This window comes from Ovis aries, chromosome X (genome assembly GCF_016772045.2).
Source record: "Ovis aries strain OAR_USU_Benz2616 breed Rambouillet chromosome X, ARS-UI_Ramb_v3.0, whole genome shotgun sequence".
Taxonomy (NCBI): Eukaryota; Metazoa; Chordata; class Mammalia; order Artiodactyla; family Bovidae; genus Ovis; species Ovis aries.
In genome coordinates, this window is record NC_056080.1 from 17,393,036 (window position 1) to 17,417,643 (window position 24,608).

The following is a 24,608-nucleotide window of genomic DNA, read 5'->3' on the forward strand; positions in this document are numbered from 1 at the left end:
TTCTTCCTGGCTTCCTTTCTTCTTTCCTTCTTTTTTCCTTTCTTCCCCCTTCTTTGTACAAATCATTATTGATTAACCAGTTAAGTGCCAAGTACTAAATCTTTGGCTTTCCTTCCCTAATTCAATTTTGCTCCCTTCCTTCTTCTCTTCTCAGATCCCACTGCTTTTTTATTCTCTCTTTGATTTATTCAGGTCCCTGATCGCCACTAATGCTTAAATGAATGATAAATGATAGAAAATATTATCCTTCTGTGGCCAAAACCACTTATGATTTTTCTTCTTAGTTTTATATTAGATCTACATTTTTCCAATAGTCATGTATGGACATGAGAACTGGACAATAAAAAAGGCTGGGCACCGAAGAATTGATGCCTTTGAACTGTGGTGCTGGAGAAGACTTTTGAGAGTTCCTTGGGGAGATCAAACCAGTCAATTCTAAAGGAAATCAACCCTGAATATTCATTGGAAGGACTGATGCTGAAGCTCCAACTTTGGCCACCTGATGCAAAGAACTGACTCATTGGAAAAGACCCTGATGCTAGGAAAGATTGAAGGCGGGAGAAGAAGGGGATGACAGAGGATGAGATGGTTGGATGGCATCACCAACTCAATGGACATGATTTTGTGCATGCTCTAGGAGATGGTGAAGGACAGGGAGGCCTGGTGTGCTGTAGTACATGGGGTTGCAAAAAGTTGGACATAACTGAATGACTGAACAACAACAAGTAAGAAAACAAAAAGTAAGTGAGCTAATTGTATTATTTACTTGTGTAAATTACACTTTATAATAGGTAATGTTCAAGTACTAAGTTGATTGGTTTGGATAAAAATCTCATTCTTTCCTAAAAGTGGAATTCAGACTTGTACACTGCTATAACGTGTTCTGTTTGTTTGTTCCTTGGGGTTGTGCTGAGGAAATTAAAATCTAGAATTGGACTTTGATAAGTCACAATTATCTTAACATATGTATGCCCATGGCAGAATATACCCAGGTGGAAAACTGGTGCCTAGAGTTCCCTAGCTCTAACAAGAGGCTATCTCTGCTTAGTCATGCCACCATTAAAAAAACAAAAAAAACAATCCTATCAACTTGGAAACTATATGTAAGAATTTCAGTGGCTAAGAAAATATGAATCATGAGGGTTGTGAAAAGGAAAATTGGATTACATGTATGTGTTATTTAAAATTGATTTTGTGTGTGGTTGTCTTACACATTATTTGATACTGAGTTATGTCTAGGCATATACATTCCAGGACAAGCTTTTAAACATGTTTTCTTACTTCATCTCTAAGAAATTGGAGGCCAGTGTGAAGCTACAACTGAAGCCTCTATTTTCAATCTCTGTTCTGATTTTAAAAGCACATTAGTTTGCCCAAACACAAGAACATTTATCCATTTATAAAATTGAATTGTAAATATTCAAGTTTTCCAAAGAGTCCAATTGAGCTGCTGAACTCCTTGAGCTACCAATAAAGAAAGTCCTTCTCCACACAGACCTTGCTAAAGCCACGAACAGCATCTTACTGAAATTTGCCTAATCACATCTTCCAGAAATGCCCCCAAATGTTTATTTTGGTTTAAAGGGATAAAAATCGCCTGCCAGTTACTAAAATGTGTGCTTGTGTCAAACTGAATGCCAGCCCTTGAGACTTTCTAATTGCACATTCATGAATAAGAAGGATTAATACCATGGAGGAGACAGGAATCGAGACCATCCCCAAGAAAAAGAAATGCAAAAAGGCAAAATGGTTGTCTGAGGAGGCCTTACAAATAGCTGTGAAAAGAAGAGAAGCAAAAGACAAAAGAGAAAAGGAAAGATATAAGCATCTGAATGCAGAGTTCCAAAGAATAGCAAGGAGAGATAAGAAAGCCTTCCTCAGTGATCAATGCAAAGAAATAGAGGAAAACAATAAAATGGGAAAGACTAGAGATCTCTTCAAGAAAATTAGAGGTACCAAGGGAACATTTCATGCTCCCTTGAGCATGAAAGATCGGCACAATAAAGGACAGAAATGGTATGGACCTAAACAGAAGCAGAAGATATTAAGAAGAGGTGGCAAAAATACACAGAAGAACTGTACAAAAAGATCTTCATGACCCAGATAATCACAATGGTGTGATCACTCACCTAGAGCCAGACATCCTGGAATGTGAAGTCAAGTGGGCCTTAGGAAGCATTACTAAGAACAAAGCTTGTGGAGGTGATGGAATCCCACTGGAGCTATTTCAAATCCTGAAAGATGATGCTGTGAAAGTGCTGCACTCAATATGCCAGCAAATGTGGAAAACTCAGCAGTGGCCACAGGACTGGAAAAGGTCAGTTTTCCTTCCAATCCCAAAGAAAGGCAATGCCAAAGAATGCTCAAACTACCACACAATTGCACTCATCTCACACGCTAGTAAAGTAATGCTCAAAATTCTCCAAGCCAGGCTTCAGCAATATGTGAACCCTGAACTTCCAGATGTTCAAGCTGGTTTTAGAAAAGGCAGAGGAACCAGAGATCAAATTGCCAACATCTGTTGGATCATGGAAAAAGCAAGAGAGTTCCAGAAATACATCTATTTCTGCTTTATTGACTATGCCAAAGCCTTTGACTGTGTGGATCACAATAAACTGTGGAAAATTCTGAAAGAGATGGGTATACCAGACCACCTGACCTGTATGCAGGTCAGGAAGTGACAGTTAGAACTGGACATGGAACAACAGACTGGTTCCAAATAGGAAAAAGAGTACGTCAAGGCTGTGTAGTTTCACTCTGCTTATTTAATTTATATGCAGAGTACATCATGAGAAACGCTGGGCTGGATGAAGCACAAGCTGGAATCAAGATTGCTGGGAGAAATATCAGTAACCTCAGATATGCAGATGACACCACCTTTATGGCAGAAAGTGAAGAAGAACTAAAGAGCCTCTTGATGAAAGTGAAAGAGGAGAGTGAAAAAGTTGGCTTAGAGCTCAACATTCAGAAAACTAAGATCATGGCATCCAGTCTCATCATTTTGTGGCAGATAGATGGGGAAACAGTGGAAACAGTGTCTAACTATTTTTCTGGGCTCCAAAATCACTGCAGATGGTGATTGCAGCCATGAAATTAAAAGACTCTTACTCCTTGGAAGGAAAGTTATGACCAACCTAGACAGCATATTAAAAAGCAGAGACATTACTTTGCCAACAAAGGTCCGTTTAGTCAAGGCTATGGTTTTTCCAGTGGTCATGTATGGATGTGAGAGTTGGACTGTGAAGAAAGCTGAGTGCCTAAGAATTGATCCTTTTGAACTGTGGTGTTGGAGAAGACTCTTGAGAGTCCCTTGGACTGCAAGGAGATCCAACCAGCCCATCCTAACCGAGATCAGTCTTGGGTGTTCATTGGAAGGACTGATGCTGAAGCTGAAACTCCAATACTCTGGCCACCTGATGCAAAGAGCTGACTCACAGGAAAAGACCCTGATGCGGGGAAAGATTGAGGGCCAGAGGAGAAGGGGACAACAGAGGATGAGATGGCTGGATGGCATCATCGACTTGATGGACATGGGTTTGGGTGGACTCTGGGAGTTGGTGATGGACAGGGAGACCTGTTGTGCTGCGGTTCATGGGGTTGCAAAGAGTCGGACACGACTCAGCGACTGGACTGAACTGGACTGAACTGAATACCATGGAGAGGACTGATACCCTTGAATATGTATATATAGCTACAGAAGATGGTTCCTACAGTGAAAGTCAAAATAATTGGTGCTCACCTGAAAAAAAGGTAACTATGGTAAGATCAGCTCCCTTCAAATAAAGTCAAATAGATATTTCAAAACAAACAAAAATACAGCATTTAGAAAAGCACAGTAAGTGAAGAAGTTAAGTGGACAGGATCTTGGCAGGTAATTCTGAGATCAAATATTAACTTATTAGTCAGAGTTCTAGCAGGAAACAGAAGGCACACTCAGCTGGGATCTGTAAAGACAATTTAGTGAGGAGACTATTTATAGACGTGTGCTCAAGGTTAAGGGAACCAAGAGATATCAGCAACAGTGGTATGTTTACTATCCCTGGGTTGGAAAGGAGAAGGGGAAGCAATGGTGTTTCATGCTCCTAGTGAGCGCTGGAGCTACAGAGAAGGGTTGGTAACAGAAGCTGTAGTTGTGAACAGAGGCGGCTGCTGCCATCATCATACAGAAGGAGAAGAGAGGAGTTGGGAAGAATACCTCAACCTCTCTCTTTCTTCTCCCATCCTTCAATCTCCTGTGGTGACTACTATTGTCCAAATCCAAACAGAATCCAGGGGATAAGAGAGTCCTAGGGTACAGAGTAGGACCCAGATGGGCCAGAAATGGATTAGGAAGAGGGATTCAAGCAGACAATATCCAGCATGCTGTAAAATGTGTAAATGGTATAAAAATAGTACCTATTGGCACTTCCCCAGTTGTACAATGGTTAAGACTGTGCTCTTCCAATGCAGGGGACACGAGTTTGGTCCCTGGTTGGGGAACTAAGGTCCCACATGCCGTGCAGTATGGCCAAAAATTAAACACACACACACACACAAGACAAAAGCCAGTACCTACTTCCTAAATTTGTTTTGAGGATTAAATGAGATTATATATATAATTCTTAACAACATGTGGCATAGAAGAAGCATCCAGTTAAGGCTAGCTATTATTTTTTATTGAATGGGCTATCAAAGATACATACTTGGTGGTTTCAAGTTATGGCCAGTTTATCAATCAATCAATGTTAAGATTTAAGACCTTTTGAACATGATTCTAAAAGCTTACACAGATGTTTTTTCAAGCTGTCTTTTTCCTTTAAACCTCATAACTTTATACTCCATAACATAACAAGTGATGTATCAGACAGCAACTTCATCTTGTTTAAGCCTGTATTGCTTGCACGATCCATCCAAATAATAAAGCAGAAACCAAAGAATGTAGAACTTCTCCTTCCCCCTCTGGAAAAACAATATGTTAAAAGTCCAATTTTTTTCTCTTTTGACTTGCAGGTGGACTCATAAAACATTAGGATCCTAGATTCTTCAGCTCCCAAAATTCTTCCCCACCTGCCTTTGATGCCTGAAATTCTTCTATAAAAGAATATAGCTTTTCCTTCTGCAAGACATGAAATGAAAATAGCCCCTGGGAAAAGAGCCTGTGACCAAGAGTTCAGATGTTTTCCTGCCCACAAGTTTTGATACAGGCAGAAAGGGAGTGAGCCAGCTTCCTTCAACTACTCAGGGCCAGCTGAGACTGACAGAGGCAAGATAAGTGGGAGTGCTCCCCACTGGCTAGGCCAGGGAAGGAAGGTTCCCAAGGCCTGGGCTGAATTAAAAGGGGTGTGACTCAAGGCAGTCTGTTGCAGTGCAGCCAGCTGCAGGGGAGAACCAGAATAGTTCTTGACTGGAACCAAGGTCAGCGCTGGGAAATCAATTTCATGTGTGCCATCCAAAAGGTGAGGCCAGGACAGAAAACCAGTATGGAATGTGAGTTGTGCCTCAGGGCCATGGTCAAAATATTTAACAACAGGTATAGTAACATAGGGGCTTCCCTGGTGACTTAGATGGTAAAGAATCTGCCTGCAATGCAGGAGACCTGAGTTTGATCCCTGGGTCAGGAAGATCCTCTAGAGAAGGGAATGGCAACCCACTCCAGTATTCTTGCCTGGAGAATCTCAAGGACAGAAGAGCCTGGTGAGCTACAGTCCACGGGGTCTCAAAGAGTCAGATGCAACTGAGCAACTAATATTTTCATAGTGACACAGATGCAGATACAGAAATACAGTATGTGTAGATAAAGACAAAGACATACTTGGATATACAGTATATAACAGAAATTAAATGCTTATAAATTCTTTTATTCTCTAAATCTTTGTGTTTATATATTATAAAGCTGCTATTAAATCATTCATCACAATTTTAATTTCTGAATTATTTGTTGATTGAGACTTCCCTGGTGGTCCAGTGGTTAAGACTTTGTCTTCCAATGGGAAGTGGGGTTCCAGGGAGTGGGGTTGAATCCCTGGTGGGGGAGCTAAGACCCCACATGCCTTACAGCCATAAAACAAAGTATAAAGCAGAAGTAATACTGTAACGAATTCAATAAAGACCAATACAGTATTGTAAAGTAAAATAAAGTAAAAAAGTGAATTCTCTGGTGTTGAGTAAAAAAAAAAATGGTCCATATAAAAATTACTTTTAAATTTTAAAAATTATTAGTTGACAGTCAGAAAATCTTAATCTGGTCTTTGTTCCACAGAGCCTGTTACTGCTAAAGGTCTCAGAATGAGCAGTGAGTTGAAGCAGGAACAACAGCTGTTCTCTTAGCAACTACACCATTAAACCAATAGTCATTTGGTAGCCTGTCATCTCAATTCATAGAAAATCCATTGTAATATTATATTGTTCATGGTGCTGATGTGCTGATGTCTCTTTCAGCTTCTGCTGAGATTACAGCACTGGCATTTGAAGACTTTCTGGATCTTACAGTTCTGAGAATTTTGTTGATTCAAAATCTTTTTTATTTTCCTGACATTTTAGAATTAAGCCCTGAAAATCACTTGCTGGAAATATATATAAAATTAGTTGTCTTAATTCAAAAACTTTTTGTTCTACTTCAATCCAAAGAGATTCATAAACATCATTTGGTCAAATTTCAGGTTTTAATATTATGCAGTTTTCCCTCATATTTGTCATTAAACAATGAATTCATTTCAAGCAAGTGAATAGTATTTCTTCTTGGAATTGCCATTTACTCACTTTGAAAGGATAGGTCCTAATTCTCTATCTCTAATAATATCATCCATCTGTCTTTATACTTTATTATATATACTAATAACTTTTCCCTTCCATCAAATTAATCTGCCAGCTTTAATATCAAAGCTTTTCTTTCTTGGAGAGTTGAAGAAAGTTATTGACATCTCAGAATATTATTGAATTCAGCCAAATCTCTTTAAAATATTACATTTTCCAAATATTTAATTAATTCCTTTCAATAATTTCAATTAACATGACTATACAAGGTCAGGTATCATCTCCAAACTGCTCTAGTTCTACACCCTGCCCCAGGAGATAAAAATATTCTCATTTTTATTACTTTCAGTTTCCAGACATTTTACTTAATCCTTCCCCATCATTATTTTTGTATGGCATCGTATCATAAAATTTATGGAGAAAGGATTTTCAATATTTTTCTTTGGTGGTTGGTAACCTTTTACTGTAATGGGCCAGATGGTGACTATTTTAGGATTTGCAAGACACAGGGTGTCTGTAGTGACTATTCAGCTCTACTGCTGTATCAGAAAAGTGGTCACAAATTTGTTAATGAATGGGCATGGCTGGGTTCCAACAAAACTGTATCATGGACACTGGAATTTGAATTTTATATAATTTTCAGGTCACAAAATATTCTTGTTCTCAGGCCAAACAAAATCAGGTAGTGGGCCAGATTTGGCACATGGGCCCAAGGAAGGATCTCTATTCTCTCTAATTTACTTTTTTATTGCATCATCCCAAATAATTGAATTCAGTGGCTTATTTCCAAACTAAAATATCCAGAAAGTTTCTTAAATTTTGACTGAAGTTTCACTCTTTTTCTCAAGCAATAAAGTTTTCCTGTAAATATTTGCCATTTAAACATTTTTCCCAAGCACCAAAAATAGAGTTAATATATTATTCCGTTTGGTTTTATAATATCAACAAAACCCATTAAACTGTATTGTCTTGAATTTCATAATTTATGTCATTAAAATTCTTTTGTGTGAATAGTTAGAATACTTTTGGTAATCATTAAAATTTGTATCATCTTCCTTTATATTTTCTTGAAAATTATTTCGTCATTTCACAAGATAAGTTTCATAAGAACAACTTAAAGTCTAGATTGCATTAAATGCTTATATCAATATTATTCTTTGAATTTCTCATAAAATTTTCCTTTTTAAGAAAGCTTGATTACTTTTAACTACACAGTAGACAATGTTTAAAATTCTGAATGTGTTTTCTAATTATTTTTATTGGCTTTTTTGAGAATTGATTAAATATTTGGGGGATGCTTTTACTATTTCAAAAGCTTTATAGAATTGATTCTTGATGCTATTTCAAATCTTCTGTGATTGATGACTGTGAATTTTTTTGGACCGTGAGTTTTTTGGTTTTGTTTTAAATTTTTATTTATTGATTGATTTTGGCTGTGCTGGGTCTTTGTTGATGCCTGGGATTTTCTCTAGTTGCGGCAAGTGAGGGCTACTCTCTAGTTGTGGTGCTCCGGCTTCTCATTGTGATGGCTTCTCTTGTTGTGGAGCACAGGCTTAGTTGCTCTGAGGCATGTGGGATCTTCCCAGACTAGGGACTGAACTCATCTCTCCTGTATTGGCAGGTGGATTCTTTACCAAGGAGCCACCAGGGAAGCCCTGAACCATGAGTTTTAATAGAACGTGATTGTCATTTTGATGAAAAAGCAGTTTGGCACTTTCAAATTTAGTGATACAATTTTTAGTCCATTTGAATGTAGCATTTGTGTCAGTAGGACTAATAAACTACATGTATTTTTTGTTGAAATAATCAAGCTTTTTTTTTGTTTTTGTTCTTGTTTGGATGCACCTCTGGGCATGTGGGATCCTAATTCTCCAACCAGGGATGGAACCTGTGTCCCCTGCAATGGAAGCATGGAGTCCTAATCACTGGACCACCAGGGAAGTCCTCAAGCTGCTTTTTTAATTGTAGAATTACAAATTATTTTACTTTGAACTGATTCTTACCTGCTATCAAAGGATGTTTCAAGCTGTTTGTGATTTTTGCCACTACCAGAAAATGTAACAGGCTGCAGTTCATTATTAGAATTATTTCTTTGTTGTCTTTTCTCAGATTCAAAAGATTTATGTTGAAGATATTTAAAAGAATGTTAGAAAGTTTATTCAAATTTTATTGTCTTTCCATTCTCTAACAACCTTTGTATTTATGAATATCAACACACTCCACACTTACTAGACACACACTGCAATGAACTAATAACAAACCATTGCATGAACTGAATTATTTAAAAGTCACTGCAACTAAACCATTTGAAGACAATAATAAAAGATAATAATAAAATGATGGTTTGCCTAAAGCACAGAATAAAGAAAGAGCACGCTTGTGTGCTCAGTCACTAAGTCATGTCCGGCCCTCTTCAACCCCGTGAACTGTAATCCGCCAGACTCCTCTGTCCATAGGATTCTCCAGGCAGGAATACTGGAGTGGGTTGCCCTGCCCTCATCCAGGGGATCTTCGACCCAGGGATCGAACCCAGGTCTCTTGCATTACAGGTGGATTCTTTACCACTAAACCACCAGAGAAGCCCAAAGAAAGCACAGCCTTACCAAAATAAAATCAGTATCATTCATGCTTCTTTAAAGAACTAAAAATAGACTTACTATATGATTCCATGATATATGCCCACTCTTAGGCATACATCTGGAGAAAACTATCATTTGAAAAGATACACACACCCCAATGCTCATAGCAGCAATATTTACAATAGCCAAGACATGGAAGCAACCTAAGTATCCATCAGCAAAGAAATGAATAAAGAAGATATGGTACATATAAACAATAGAATACTACTCAGCCATAAAAAAATAATTAAATGCCCATTTGCAGCAATATGGATGGACCTAGAGATGATCATACTAAGTGAAGTAAGTCAGAGAAAGACAAATATCAAATGATATCACTTATATGTGGAATCTGAAAAAATGTTACAAATGAACCTATTTACAAAGCAGAAATAGACTCATAGGCATAAAAAACAAACTTATGGTTACAAAGGGGAAAGCAGGGGAAGGGATAAATGAAGAGTTTAGGACTAAAATATGTACACAGAAGATGAGATGGCTGGGTGGCATCACTGACTCGATGGATGTGAGTCTGAGTGAACTCCGGGAGTTGGTGATGGACAGGGAGGCCTGGCGTGCTGCAATTCATGGGGTCGCAAAGAGTCGGACACGACTGAGCGACTGAACTGAACTGAACTGATATATAAAATGGGGCTTCTCGGGTGGCTCACTAGTAAAGAATCCACCTGTCAGTGCAGGAGACTTGGGTTCTATTCCCTGGGTTGGGAGGATACCCTGGAAAAGAAAATGGCAACCCACTCCAGTATTCGTGCCTGGAGTATTACTCCAGGAGGTTGAAAAGAGTCAGATGTGACTGAGCACACACATACACATATATAAAAGAGATAACTAATAAGGACCTACTGCATAGCACAGGGAACTATACTGTATATCTCGTAATAGCTTACAATGGAAAAAATCTAAAAAAGAATTATATATATATATATATATATACACACATATCTGAACACTTTGTTAAACTAATAGAACATTGCAAATCAATTATATTTTGATCACAATTTTTAAAAAAGAAAGTTTAGAGCAGCCTTACCAAATTCAAATCGGTATCATACATGTTTCACACATTTTTCATCTATCTACCCATTCACACAAAGTTAAGACTAATGAATTGTTTAGTATCAGAAACTGTTTGCTAGCCACCGTGTGCAACCACAGTTGAATACCATACTACCTCACGAATATCTCTGAAACAAGAAGGGAAGGGAAAGATTGGATGTCTGGAACTGCTGGAAGCAATATTTCATTATGCAAGGACCCGTTACATTCATTATATTTGACAAGGAACGTTAATTAACTAACTTTTGTTTTAGCTAGGCCTTTCCACAACCGAAATCTTCCCTGTACTCCAAAGCTATAGCTCTTTTAGGCCAACTGCTGTGCCAGCATGAACACTTACAGCAGCTGGACACAGCTGCCTTTTGTTTTAAGGCCACAGGATAAGAGGTGTGCAGAAGCATTTCCCTGGAGCCCGAACAGTGTTAGTCAGAAGAGTAAATGTTTTAGGTTACAGGCTGTGCTGTGCCAGGCTGAGCATTGAATTCTTCATGACAGAAATGCCCAAGAATCTAATATTTCTATTTTGGGGGGTGTGTTTGTGGTATCTGTGGCCCTCTCCACCATGGTGTCCAGGATTTTTCTTGCATGGATTAAACATTACTGAGTATGGGTCAAGTATTGTACTCGATGCTAGAGTACACAGGTTAACAAGGTCACATTACCCATAGACCAAATAATGGCAGATAGACAAGGAAACTTGGCAGTGTGTTGAGGATTACATAAGAAATATGTAGGGGGCTGTGGGCAGAACAAGGGGCACCTAGCCCAGCCTGGAGATGGGGAAGGGAGAAAGACTGGAGAAGACTTCCCAGAGGAGATGAAGTGACAGTAAAAAAAAAAAAAAAAAAAGAAAAGAAAGAAAGAAGAGAGAGAGAGAGAGTGAATTAGAGTGTTTCAGGTAGAAACAACAGCAGGGGAGGAACTCCCCTGGTGGTCCAGTGGCTAACACTCCATCCTCCCAATGCAGGGGGCCCAGGTTCAATCCCTGGTCAGGAAACTAGATTCCCACATGGCTCAACTAAGACCTGGCAGAGCCAAACAACAACAACCAAAAAACTTTTTTTGAAAGAAAGAATGGCAGGAGAGTGAGGAGGGATCCAGGGAAGTGTAGCGTGTGGGGTTGGGCAGAAATCAGAGCCTTCAGAGGTCACAGTGAGAGGTTTAGATTTCATCTTTAAGGCCATTTGGAGCCTCGTCAGGATAGAAGATCCCCTAGAGAAGGAAATGGCAATCCACTCCAGCACTCTTGCCTGGAAAATCCCATGGACGGAGGAGCCTGATAGGCTACAGTCCATGGGGTCACAAAGAGTCAGACATGACTGAGAGACTTCACTTCAGGATAGGAAGCAGAGGAATGCTCTAAACAGGTGTTCATTTCCAAAGGCGTTCTTGACAGCAGGCTTGTCAGCAGTACTTGACAGAGGTCGGTTGGATCAGTGCTGGGATCCAGGCCAGAAAAAAATCTATAGAAAGTAGGGGGTTGAAATGACAGAAGACCTTCTAGATATTCACACGCAGCTCCATGTGTGAAGAGGGAAAGGAGAGGAAGTCATAGGAAAGACTGCCAGGTTTCTGGGGTTTCCTACTTGGATAATGGGCTAGGCACAAGCACTGTTCCTCAAGATCACGGAGGAGAGAGGAAATTTTGTGAAAGGCACATTCAGATTCAGACACGCTAAGTGTGGGAGTATCCAAGTGGAACTGTTCAGATGGGCTGACTTCACAGGTCTGGAGTTCAGGAGAGTATTCCAACCAGGAAAATACAGATGGCAGAGGGGAAGGCCATGTACACATGGGCGGTAGTTGAGATCTTGGGAATGGCGAAATCTATGGAGAAAGGGCTGGGTGGAAAAGAGAAAAGTGGAAATGAGAAGTGAGGTAGTAAAAGAAGAGGTGTCGAGAAGCAGAAGAGAGGGGAGGAGAGGTGACTGAAAGACCGAGGTCAGAGCTTAGAAAACAGAAGTATTTAAGGACAGAAGCAGCAACCATTGGAAGCCCATGAAGAAGGCCAAGAAAGAGCAATCATAGGTCAGGAGTGACAAGAGGAAAACGTGGTGTCAGGTAAGTCATGGGAGGTGAGTTCTAAAAAGGAGGCAGTGGCCAGCAGCATAGTGTGAACCAGATTTGGCCACAGGGTCCTTAACTTTAACTGCCTTTGGGTGAGTGGTTGCTGGGACTGGCTCAGGGCTGAAGACAAATCGAAGTGGTTTGAATAATGAATGGGAGTGAGAAGTGAAGATCATAATAAAGAAGATGGATCAAAAGAGAAGGGGAAAAAATGGCTGTGGTGAGATGGGAGAGAGAATAGAGTTGGATTTGAAAGTGTTTATGTCCTGGCTGAATAAAAGGCAGAGGAGGCATGGGGAATGAAGATGCAGAAGAATCAAGTCACTGAAGAAGGGGGAAGGGAGAGGCATTGCTGCCCAGGTGGCTGTAAGTATGTGTGTGTGTTTAGTCGCTCAGTTGTGTCTGACTCTTTGTGACCCCATGGACTTAACTTTCCCCTATGGAGCCCGCCAGGCTCCTCTGTCCATGGAATTCTCCAGGCAAGAATACTGGAGTGGGTTTGCCATTTCCTTCTCCAAGGGGGTGGCTGTAAGGTGACATCATGCTCTCTGTGTTGTGTGAGAATGTCACATGCTGAAAGTAGGGGACTTAAAGTGTATTGTTGCAGCTTCCCTGGTGGTCTGGTGGTTAAGAATCTTACTTGCAATGGAAGGGACACCAGTTCAATCCCTGGTCTGGGAAGATCCCACATGCCTCAGTGCAACTAAGCCCTTGTGCCCAAACAAGAGAAGCCACTGTGATTAGAAGCCCACACACTGAAACTGGAGAGTAGCCTGCACTCTCCACAACTAGAGAAGCAGCAATGAAGCACCACCACAACCAAAACAAAAACATGTGTTGTCAAAGTTTGTTTTTGTTTTACTTTTTGGCCACGCCCTTGGCATGTGGGATCCTGTTTCCCAATCAGGGACTGAACCCATGCCCCATGCATTGGAAGTGCAGAGTCTTAACCACTGGACCACCAGGGAGGTGCCTGTTGTGAAAATTTGAAACAGTTGCAATGGACAGTGGGAGAAGGAGGATGCCATCTGAGAGTAGAGAATTTAAGGTTCTGAGTAAGTGCCTTTGGTTCTCTCTAGCTACTCTATCTGGGCTTTACTGATATTGCCAAGCTGTGGTGTCATCAAACAGGAAGTTAAAACTGCCTATTTCTTGTACCTAGGATTTTCTGATTCTATCCCTTGTTGCTGCTAACACACAACCAGCCACTTAACACTGAGAGTCACTTCCCCACAGTACTTTACATAATCCAAATTGGGGATCAGAAGGGTAAACAATAATGTGGGGTGCCAAGAATCTCCCCATCAACTTAACAGCATTATGAGGAATTCCCTGGTGGTCCAGCGGTTAGGACTCCGCACTTTTCGTGCATGCAGAGAGCCTAGGTTTGAGCCCTGGTCTTGGAACTAAGATCCCACAAGCCTGGCAGCTTGGAACCCAACCCCCGCAAAAAAAAAAAAAAGAAAGAAAACAAAAAAAAAACAAAAAAAAACCACTTTATAACATTATGAGTTCCTAAGCAATTCACTTCATAGGAAATAGATGGGGAAACAGTGGAAACAGTGTCAGACTTTATTTTTGGGGGCTCCAAAATCACTGCAGATTGTGATTGCAACCATGAAATTAAAAGACGCTTACTCCTTGGAAGGAAAGTTATGGCCAACCTAGATAGCATATTCAAAAGCAGAGACATTACTTTGCCGACAAAGGTCCATTTAGTCAAGGCTATGGTTTTTCCAGTGGTCATGTATGGGTGTGAGAGTTGGACTGTGACAAAAGCTGAGCACTGAAGAATTGATGCTTTTGAACTGTGGTGTTGGAGAAGACTCTTGAGAGTCCCTTGGACTGCAAGGAGATCCGACCAGACCATCCTAAAGGAGATCAGTCCTGGGTGTTCATTGGAAGGGCTGATGCTAAAGCTGAAACTCCAATACTTTGGCCACCTGATGCGAAGAGGTGACTCATTGGAAAAGACCCTGATGCTGGGAGGGATTAGGGGCAGAGGATGAGACGGCTGGATGGCATCACTGACTCGATAGACCTGAGTTTGAGTGAACTTCAGGAGTTGGTGATGGACAGGGAGGCCTGGTGTGCTGCAGTTCACGGGATCACAAAGAGTCAGACATGACTGAGCAACTGAACTGAACTGAACTGAAGCAATTCTGTTTGGGTTCTTTGTCAATGAAGTTCCAACAATCCAGTTATTAGACCCTGGAGGTAGCCTTGGGCCACAACTCAATTCTCCACAGGCCCCCTGTGAGTGGTTCCCTTCATTACAAAGCACCCTTGAAGTCTGATTTCCAAAGTTTCCAGTCCAAGTAAGGCCCCTCCCGAGGTCACCCAGTCCCAATTGATGTGACAGCTCTCAGAGCCATGTGATTCCTCCTCAGGTCCAGGCTCTGTCTGGGCTTTTTGCAATCTGCCAATATCTTGTTTTAGATGGGAATACCAGACCAGCTGACCTGCCTCCTGAAAATCTGTATTCAGGTCAAGAAGTGACAGTTAGAACTGGACATGAAATAACAGACTGGTTCCAAATCAGGAAAGGAGTACATCAAGGCTGTATATTGTCACCCTGCCTATTTAACTTATATGTAGAGAACATCATGAGAAATGCTGGACTGGAAGAAACACAAGCTGGAATCAAGATTGCTGGGAGAAATATCAATAACCTCAGATATGCAGATGACACCACCTTTATGGCAGAAAGTGAAGAGGAACTAAAAAGCCTCTTGATGAAAGTGAAAGAGGAGAGTGAAAAAGTTGGCTTAAAATTCAACATGCAGGAAACTGAGATCATGGCATCTGGTCTCATCACTTCACGGGAAATAGATGGGGAAACAATGGAAACAGTGATCACCACAGATGGTGACTGCAGGCATGAAATTAAAAGACGCTTACTCCTTGAAAGAAAAGTTATGACCAACCTAGACAGCATATTAAAAAGCAGAGACATTACTTTGCCAATGAAAGGTCCGTCTAGTCAAAGCTATGTATGGATGTATGGATGTGAGAGTTGGACTATAAAGAAAGCTGAGCACTGAAGAATTGATGCTTTTGAACTGTGGTGTTGGAGAAGACTCTTGAGAGTCCCTTGGACTGCAAGGTCCTAAAGAAAATCAGTCCTGAATATTCATTGGAAGGACTGATGCTGAAGCTGAAGCTCCAACACTATGGTCACCTGATGCAAATAACTGACTCATTTGAAAAGATCTTGATGCTGGGAGAGATTGAAGGCGGGAGAAGGAGGGGACGACGGAGGATGATATGGTTGGATGGCTTCACTGACTCGATGGACATGAGTTTGAGTAAACTCTGGGAGTTGGTGATGGACAGGGAGGCCTGGCATGCTGCATTCCATGGGGTTGCAAAGAGTCGGACATGACTGACTGAACTGAACTGAACCCCACTACCAGCACCACAAGGTGGGCTGCCCTGGGCACCATGCTGGTGCGCCATGAGATTCCCATTGCAGGTCCCGCCCAGCAGCAGCAGCCCCTATGTCCGAATTTCCAGGACCAGCAATGCCTCAGTTCAGAGTCCTGGGGCCCTGGAGTGGACTCAGCCCAGCACAGCCAGATGGTGCTGCCTCTCACTGCCCAGCTTCCCATGTGCTCAGTCCTCCATTTAAGGGGTATCTGTCCAGTGGCTCCATCTCCAGCAGTCTCTTGGCCTCTGGAGCCAGATGGGCCCATGGCTCTAGGCACTTGTCAAGGGAATGCCCATTTCTTCTGGGGAGCAGGTGAGCTAACATCACAGGCTATGAAGTGAAGTGAAGTCGCTCAGTCGTGTCCAACTCTTTGCGACCCCACGGACTGTAGCCTACCAGGCTCCTCCGTCCATGGGATTTTCCAGGCAATAGTACTGGAGTGGATTGCCATTTCCTTCTCCAGGGGATCTTCCCAACCCAGGGATTGAACCCGGGTCTCCTGCATTGTAGACAGATGCTTTTTTAGCCAGCATCCTCTCAAGTGATTGAAGGTCTGCACCTGCTGCACAGAATTGAAAACCGTTCCTCCTAACTATGGCTCCTAGTCACCAGTCGAAGTAGATACCAAAGGCCACTTCTTCCATGCAGCCCTCCCTCCTGCCTATGAATAAATGTCATTTTTTTCCTTCTCTGAATAGTTACAGAGCTTCAACCGTGCTTTAAATTCATTCATTCATTCGTTCAGTATTTACTAAAAAGCTTTTGGGACCAGACTCTGTGAGAAATGCTAGAACACAAGAATGCAAACACAAGTCTCCTACCTCACAGAACCTTCCAGGGTAACTGGGAAATAGCTGTGTACACGAACAACTTAATAATTTTAAAAAAATGATTGTGCGGTAGGAAGTACAGTTGTTAAGAGTGTGGGCTCTGCAGCCAGACAGCTTGGATTTGAATCTCAGTGCCAATGCTAATTGGTTGTATGAACTTGGGCAAGTGCCTTAGTTTCCACATCTGTAAAATAAGACAGCAATAACTCTTACCTCACAGAGTCTAGTCTTAATCATTGGACTCCTGGGAATTCCCCCAAGCCCTCTCACAATCTGCTCTCCAGAGCAAACCCTCTCACCTGCTCCCCAGACTCCAGCCCAGCCTTTGACCCACAGAGCCCTTGAAGGCCTTAATGTGTCTGGTGCTCCTGCTGACCTGCCTGCTCACAGTTGCTAAATATTTGAGGAATCAAAAACGTAAAGGAAGGTGACAAAAGTCAGCTCGGCATTACACTTCTACCTTTATCCTACTTCAGAGAATTTCAAAGTACTTTTTTGCACTTCACAAATTTTCTGCGCCTGGAATAGAAACAAATTTTTCATCCCCAGTTTTTTCATTCCTGAGCTAGGGCTCTTATCAGCCCAATTAGAACAAAATGCCCCAGATGAATATCCTCCTGTAGTTTATTATACTGGAATTTAACTTACATTGGGTGGGGGCACAGATGAAGCCAGTGATTTTCCAATTGCTTTCTAGTTTGTTTAAACTGCAATAGGTACTGTAATCATAAATGTTTCACAAATGCAGACAGAGGGAGGGAGATGGTGTACAGCCTGGCTCTTCTCTTAACAGCTCATGTGATATTGAACAAGTCATGTAAGGTCTCTGAACCTGTTTCCTCACCTGTAAAACAAGGAGGTTGTCTCAGATCCATTTTAGAGCTAACATGTTACTAACAAGGTTCTATGATTTGAAGCTATGGTTGCTGGAAATGTATAGGTGAGTAGATTCAAAGACTCAGAGACTAAATTTATTCATGCTTCTCATGATTTTAGTTTAGTCGGTCCCAAAATCCACTTCAATGTTTAAGTCTGCACAAATGATCAATGAACAATTCCCATCAGAACATGAACAAAAGTCAGCCACAGTCTTTGCTTCCCGCCAAAACCCTTGCCTCTCGCTCCTCCACCAGTACCTTCCTGACCTTTGGGCTGGATGATGATAACATGCCTAACTTGATCCTGGCTTGCTCTTGAGAAAAATAAATATTCAATGTGAAATGAAAACCACACATGTAATAATGTTGGGATTAATGAGGTGCTGAATTGTATTCTTACTTTGCTATTGTTGGCAAGTGTGGTACTTGGTCGAATTCAGAACAGTAAAATCATTCCTAAAACAGAAATGCTAGTTCAAACTTTTGCATCTACCATGCAGCTTATTATCCTATCAAAGTGGGATGGTGGGACCTTCCACTAGAGGGCAGGGCAGGCAGTACTGGCACTGTGCAGTCTAGGGGTTCTGTGGAAGCCCCCACCTTCAGCCTTCAACCTTGGCCAGTCAAAACGGAAAAAGAAGAGAGGGGGAAGGGAAGAGAAGAGATTGTTCCCATGTACTCTGTTTAGATGAAGATTACTGGGAAGAGTTGTCCACTAGACCATTATTGGTCATTAAAATGTAAACTCTCATTTATTCCCCAAATTAACTGGCCTCCAAGAAGATCTGAAAGGGGGTGTAAATTAAGCCTTAAATGTGCAGTTTCTCTTTTATTCATTCTAATACTTCTTTGGGAAGGTGTCACTAGGCCCATTAGATACATGAAGAAACCTAGTCTTCAAAAAGTAAGCGACCCACCATGGTCACATAGGTGGCAAGCCAGGGTTTAAACCAAGGCTCTCTGGTTGTAACTCCAGCAGTCAGTGCACCCATCAGCCACCCTACTCTTAGAAACACAGAAATGTATTCCAAAACATGCCTTTTCTACTCTCCTAGGTCACAGCTGAAAGTGAAAATTCAAACCACCTTTGGGAAAAAGAATTTGCATTACATATCAAGACTCTTTAAAATGCTTATACTTTATGACTATGTAATTTCACTTTTAGGAATTTTCCTGAAAGAAATTACCTGCGATGTGGATGATTACCAGAGATTAATGCAAAAAAAAAAAAAAGCATTACAGTGCATTTATTACAGTATTATTTATAATGGTGAAATCCCCTTGTTAGGATAATGGTACATCACTGTAGCAGAGGCCCCAGTTAGGCCAGAACACAGACTCAAATATGTTGTATGTTTCCACACTTTGAGTATAGACTTGAATTAACTGATACACACGGGTGTCTGTGCATGCTCAGTCGCTAAGTCGTGCCCAACTTTATTGCAATCCTATGGACTGTAGCCTACCAGGCTCCTCTGTCCATGGGACTTCCCAGACAAGAATACTGGAGTGGGTTGCCATTCCCTTCTCCAGGGGATCTTCCTGATCCAGGGATCAAACCCTTGTCTCCTGCATTGGCAGTTGGGTTCTTTACCACTGAGCCACTAAGGAAGCCCTGATACACGTGGGTGCTGAAGTAGAAAAAGCATTAACTCAAGCCCACAGTTGGAGTTGTGATACATACAAACATGTCTGGTAGGCTCAGTAGGGAGGAAGAGGATGTTAACAGAAGCCAACTTATATGGAAAGACCATAGGGGCCCCCCAAAATAAGTAATTCTAGAAAAGATGGGATTTAGGGTGATAAACTGGATTCAGCAATACACTTTGAGATTTCAAGAGAAGCGGCTAACTGCAGCATGCAGCTATGCCATAGGGACATTAATTTCTTGGAACAAACTCTCCCTTCCCCAACATTCTACCCCAAGGCTTATCAACCATCAACTCTGGTTGGGCTTTCTCTTGGTCTTCTTTCTTGATGACCATCTTGGCCCTTTTAACATATCTCTTGTCTGCCCTTGACTTTTTTTGGACTACCTTCTCAGCTTGAGTCTCACCTTGGAGTGCCATCTCCCTATTTACATTGGATACACATAAGGAATAATATGTGTAATGATGCTTAGGAAGAGTTTAAGTGGAATGGGAATAATGTTGGATCTAATCTTGAGCAAGTCATGCAGGATAAAAATACCTGTTTCTAAGTAGAATAATTTTCATTATAAAAATCCAGTAAACATATTGGAAGGAATTATGTTAAAGCCTTAAAGTGGGCAGTGGGGTTATGGATGACCTATATTTCATTTTTATTTAACTTGTCATTTTCCATGAACAGGAAGGTATAAAATATATACTAAAAAAGCGAGGTATTAAAAATATGCTCTTGGACTTCCCTGGTGGCTCAGTGGTGAAGAAACTACCTGCCAGAGTAGGAGACACAGGTTCCATCCCTGGTCCAGGAAGATCCCACATGCCGTGAAGTAACTAAGCCCATGCACCACAACTACTGCACCTGCACGCCCTACAGCCCGTGCGCTGCAACAGGAGAGGCCACGGCAGTGAGAAGCCCCCCAAAACAAAGTTCTCTTTTTCTCCCTCCTGAAAGACAAACAATGCACGAATCTATTAAATTGGGGTTGAAAGATGGGTAGAATTGGGTTGAAATCACTAAAAAAGCCCATCTGGTTTAGCTGTATTGGATGAGAACCAGTTGAATGCTTAATTTGGCATTAGCTTGAGCCACTGGTGCTTTTATGTAACCTCAGGGAGAAAATTGAGCTGTTCCATATCTGGAAAACTGAGGTGGTACCATCCTGATATAGATGGTCCAAGGAGAATAATTTCATATGATGGGGTAAGTTAATGTTTGCAAAGAAAATGTTATTCTGTTCTTTAAATGTTCTCAGAAATAGCTTATTGAGACTAGACAGCCTCCCTGTGCAAATGCAAAAGAACTTTCAGTTCTCATTTATGATAAGTGAACCTTGACTCAAACATGGATCAATTAGCCAAAAGCGACTGTGAGAATATTCATTAGATATTAATATCAGCAAGCACAGACATTTATATTTTCTTTCAAATTCAAAATTTATGACTTGAGCCTAACCAACTTCTCTTTTTCACTAAGATAGCAGTAATTTATTTGTAACATGCTTTATGCTCTCATTTTTCCTTTAGTCTAAGACCTGTTAGCACTTCTGCATTGTTGCTTTGCACAAAGTTAAAATGACGCGTATTTTTTCCTTCAACTATTATTGTGATTGAATATTGAATATTATTGAATATTTAATATTCAATATTATTATTGAATGCTCAAACTACCGAACAATTGCACTCATCTCACACGCTAGTAAAGTAATGCTCAAAATTCTCCAAGCCAGGCTTCAACAATATGTGAACCGTGAACTTCCTGATGTTCAAGCTGGTTTTAGAAAAGGCAGAGGAACCAGAGATCAAATTGCCAACATCTGCTGGATCATGGAAAAATCAAGAGAGTTCCAGAAAAAACATCTATTTCTGCTTTATTGACTATGCCAAAGCCTTTGACTGTGTGGATCACAATAAACTGTGGAAAATTCTGAGAGAGATGGGAATACAGACCACCTGACCTGCCTCTTGAGAAATCTGTATGCAGGTCAGGAAGCAACAGTTAGAACTGGACATGGAACAACAGACTGGTTCCAAATAGGAAAAGGAGTACGTCAAGGCTGTATATTGTCACCCTGCTTATTTAACTTATATGCAGAGTACATCATGAGAAATGCTGGACTGGAAGAAACACAAGCTGGAATCAAGATTGCCGGGAGAAATATCAATAACCTCAGATATGCAGATGACACCACCCTTATGGAAGAAAGTGAAGAGGAGCTAAAAAGCCTCTTGATGAAAGTGAAAGAGGAGAGTGAAAAAGTTGACTTAAAGCTCAACATTCAGAAAACGAAGATCATGGCATCTGGTCCCATCACTTTATAGGAAATAGATGGGGAAACAGTGGAAACAGTGTCAGACTTTATTTTGGGGGTCTCCAAAATTACTGCAGATGGTGATTGCAGCCATGAAATTAAAAGACACTTACTCCTTGGAAGAAAAGTTATGACCAACCTAGATAGCATATTCAAAAGCAGAGACATTACTTTGCCAACCAAGGTCCGTCTAGTCAAGGCTATGGTTTTTCCAGTGGTCATGTATGGATGTGAGAGTTGGACTGTGAAGAAGGCTGAGCGCCGAAGAATTGATGCTTTTGAACTGTGGTGTTGGAGAAGACTCTTGAGAGTCCCTTGGACTGCAAGGAGATCCAACCCAGCCCTGGGATTTCTTTGGAAGGAATGATGCTAAAGCTGAAACTCCAGTACTTTGGCCGTCTCATGCGAAGAGTTGACTCATTGGAAAAGACTCTGATGCTGGGAGAGATTGGGGGCATGAGGAGAAGGGGACGACAGAGGATGAGATGGCTGGATGGCATCACAGACTCGATGGACGTGAGTCTAAGTGAACTCCGGGAGTTGGTGATGGACAGGGAGGCCTGGCGTTCTGCGATTCATGGCGTCGCAAAGAGTCGGACACGACTGAGCGACTGAACTGAACTGATTATTGTGATTGTGGTTTAATTTTATATACTTTCTCCTCTCTGACTAAACATAAGGTTCACTGTACCCAGTAGGTACTTACTGAATGCACAAGGACAAAGTATGTTAGGCATTCCATGAACATCTGGAGTTTTTTTTTTTTTAATGTCTTTTTAAAAAATTTTACTCATTTATTTGGCTGTGTCAGGCCTTTGTTGCATCATGTGGGATCTTTCATTGCGACATGTGGGCTTAGTTGCTCTTTGGCACATGGGAATCTTAGATCCCCAACCAGGGATCAAACCTGCAATGCCTGCATTACAAGGTGGATTCTTAACCACTGGACCCACCAGGAAAGTCCTGCATCTGGAGTTTTATGGTAATGTATCCCTGCCACTGAATCTTGCTTCCCTTCATTTCCCCATTCCCAATCTGTCTCATTTGTTACACTTTGATTAGCTGGTTAAGAAAATCAATTTTCAAAAACTTTCACCAGCTCCTTACTCCAGAATAAAAACAGATTATGTCTTCACCAACTTAATAAGAAGCTATAACAAAACAGTTCCAGGTTTAAATGACCAGATACTGATCAATTAAAGTTGGTACGCTGCTCTCTGAAGAAGGCAATGACAACCCACTCCAGTGTTCTTGCCTGGAGAATCCCAGGGATGGGGGAGCCTGGTGGGCTGCTGTCTATGGGGTCGCACAGAGTCGGACACGACTGAAGTGACTTAGCAGCAGCACACTGCTGTCTGGGTCTCCGAGCCTCCAAGGGTGGGAGGGAAGAGGGACCCCAAAGTGCTGAGTGCCCCTTGCAAGACCCACCCTCCCCTTCCAACACTTACAGCCTCACTATCATCCTCTGCCTTAAAGACTTTGTTGTTGTTGTTGTTTAGTTACTAAGTCATATCTGACTCTTTGCGACCCACGGACTACAGCACACCAGGCCTCCCTGTCCTTCACTATCTCTTGGAGCGATAAAAAAAAATTGCTTTTATTTGATATTCTATATTTGATGAGTTGTTATTGTCATATATTTCTTTCATTCTTTAAACATGTTGTTGTTGTTCAGTTGATCAGTCATGTCTGACTCTTTGCGACCCCATGGACTGCAGCATGCCAGGTTTCCCTGCCCTTCACTATCTCTCCGAGTTTGCTCAAGCTCATGTCCGTTGAGTCAATGATGCCATCCAACCATCTCATCCTCTGTTGTCCCCTTCTCCTTGTGCCTTCAATCTTTCCCAGCATCAGGGGCTTTTCCAATGAATTGGCTCTTTGCATCAGGTAGGCAAAGTGTTGGAGCTTCAGCTTCAGCATCAGTCCTTCCAAAGAATATTCCGGGTTGATTTCTTTTAGGATTGACTGGTTTGATCTCCTGGCTGTCTGAGGGACTCTCACGAGTCTTCTCCAGCACCACAGTTTGAAAACATCAGTTCTTCGGTGCTCTGCCTTCTTTACGGTCCAGCTCTCACATCTGTACATGACTACTGGAAAGACCATCAGTCAGTCAGTTCAGTCACTCAGTCGTGTCTGACTCTTTGTGACCCCATGGACTGCAACACGCCAGGCTTCCCTGTCTATCACCAACTCCCTTTTGCTTTGGCTCTGTCTCTTCACTCTTTCTGGAGTTATTTCTCCACTGTTATCCAGTAGCATATTGGGCACCTACTGACCTGGGGAGTTCACCTTTCAGTTTCCTATCTTTTTGCCTTTTCATACTATGGAAAGACCATAGCAGGGCTTATATCCTCATGCCCTCTCTCTGTTTTGGGTTGAATCGTGTCCCCCTGAAATTCATGTGTTGAAGTCCTGACCCCTGGTATATCAGAATGTGATCATATTTGGAAATAAGGTCTTTAAAGAGGCAATTAAGTTAAAACAATGACTTTAGGGCAGGCTTCTACCCCAGTAAGGCTCCTGTCTTTATAAAAAGAGGCAGAGACACCAGAGGAGCCATCATGTGAAGAGGCAGCAAGAGTGGCCATCCACAAGCCACGGAGAGAGGCCTCAGGAGAAGCCAACTCAGCCAGCACCTTGAGCTTGGACTTCCAGACTCCAGAACTGTGAGAAGATATATTTCTGCTGTTTAAGCCACTCACTCTGTGGTACCTTGTTATGGCAGCCCTAGCAAAATAATACACCCTCCATCTCTGTTGTGTCTGAAGCCAAGAATCCCGAGTCACCTCTCTTTGCTCCAACTCTCAAACTCATGTGGCTCCTAACCCAGTATTTTCAAACCACATACTGGAACCCAGTAACGGGCTGTGAAGTCAATTTAGTGACTTTCAAACAGGATATTAAAAATTAAATAGATGAAAAGAGAATAAAATGCAACAGAATGGCACAGGAGAGGATAAAGTAAAATAGCAATGTGCAATTTAGTGAAGGCAAGTATTGCTCATATAAAATTTTTAT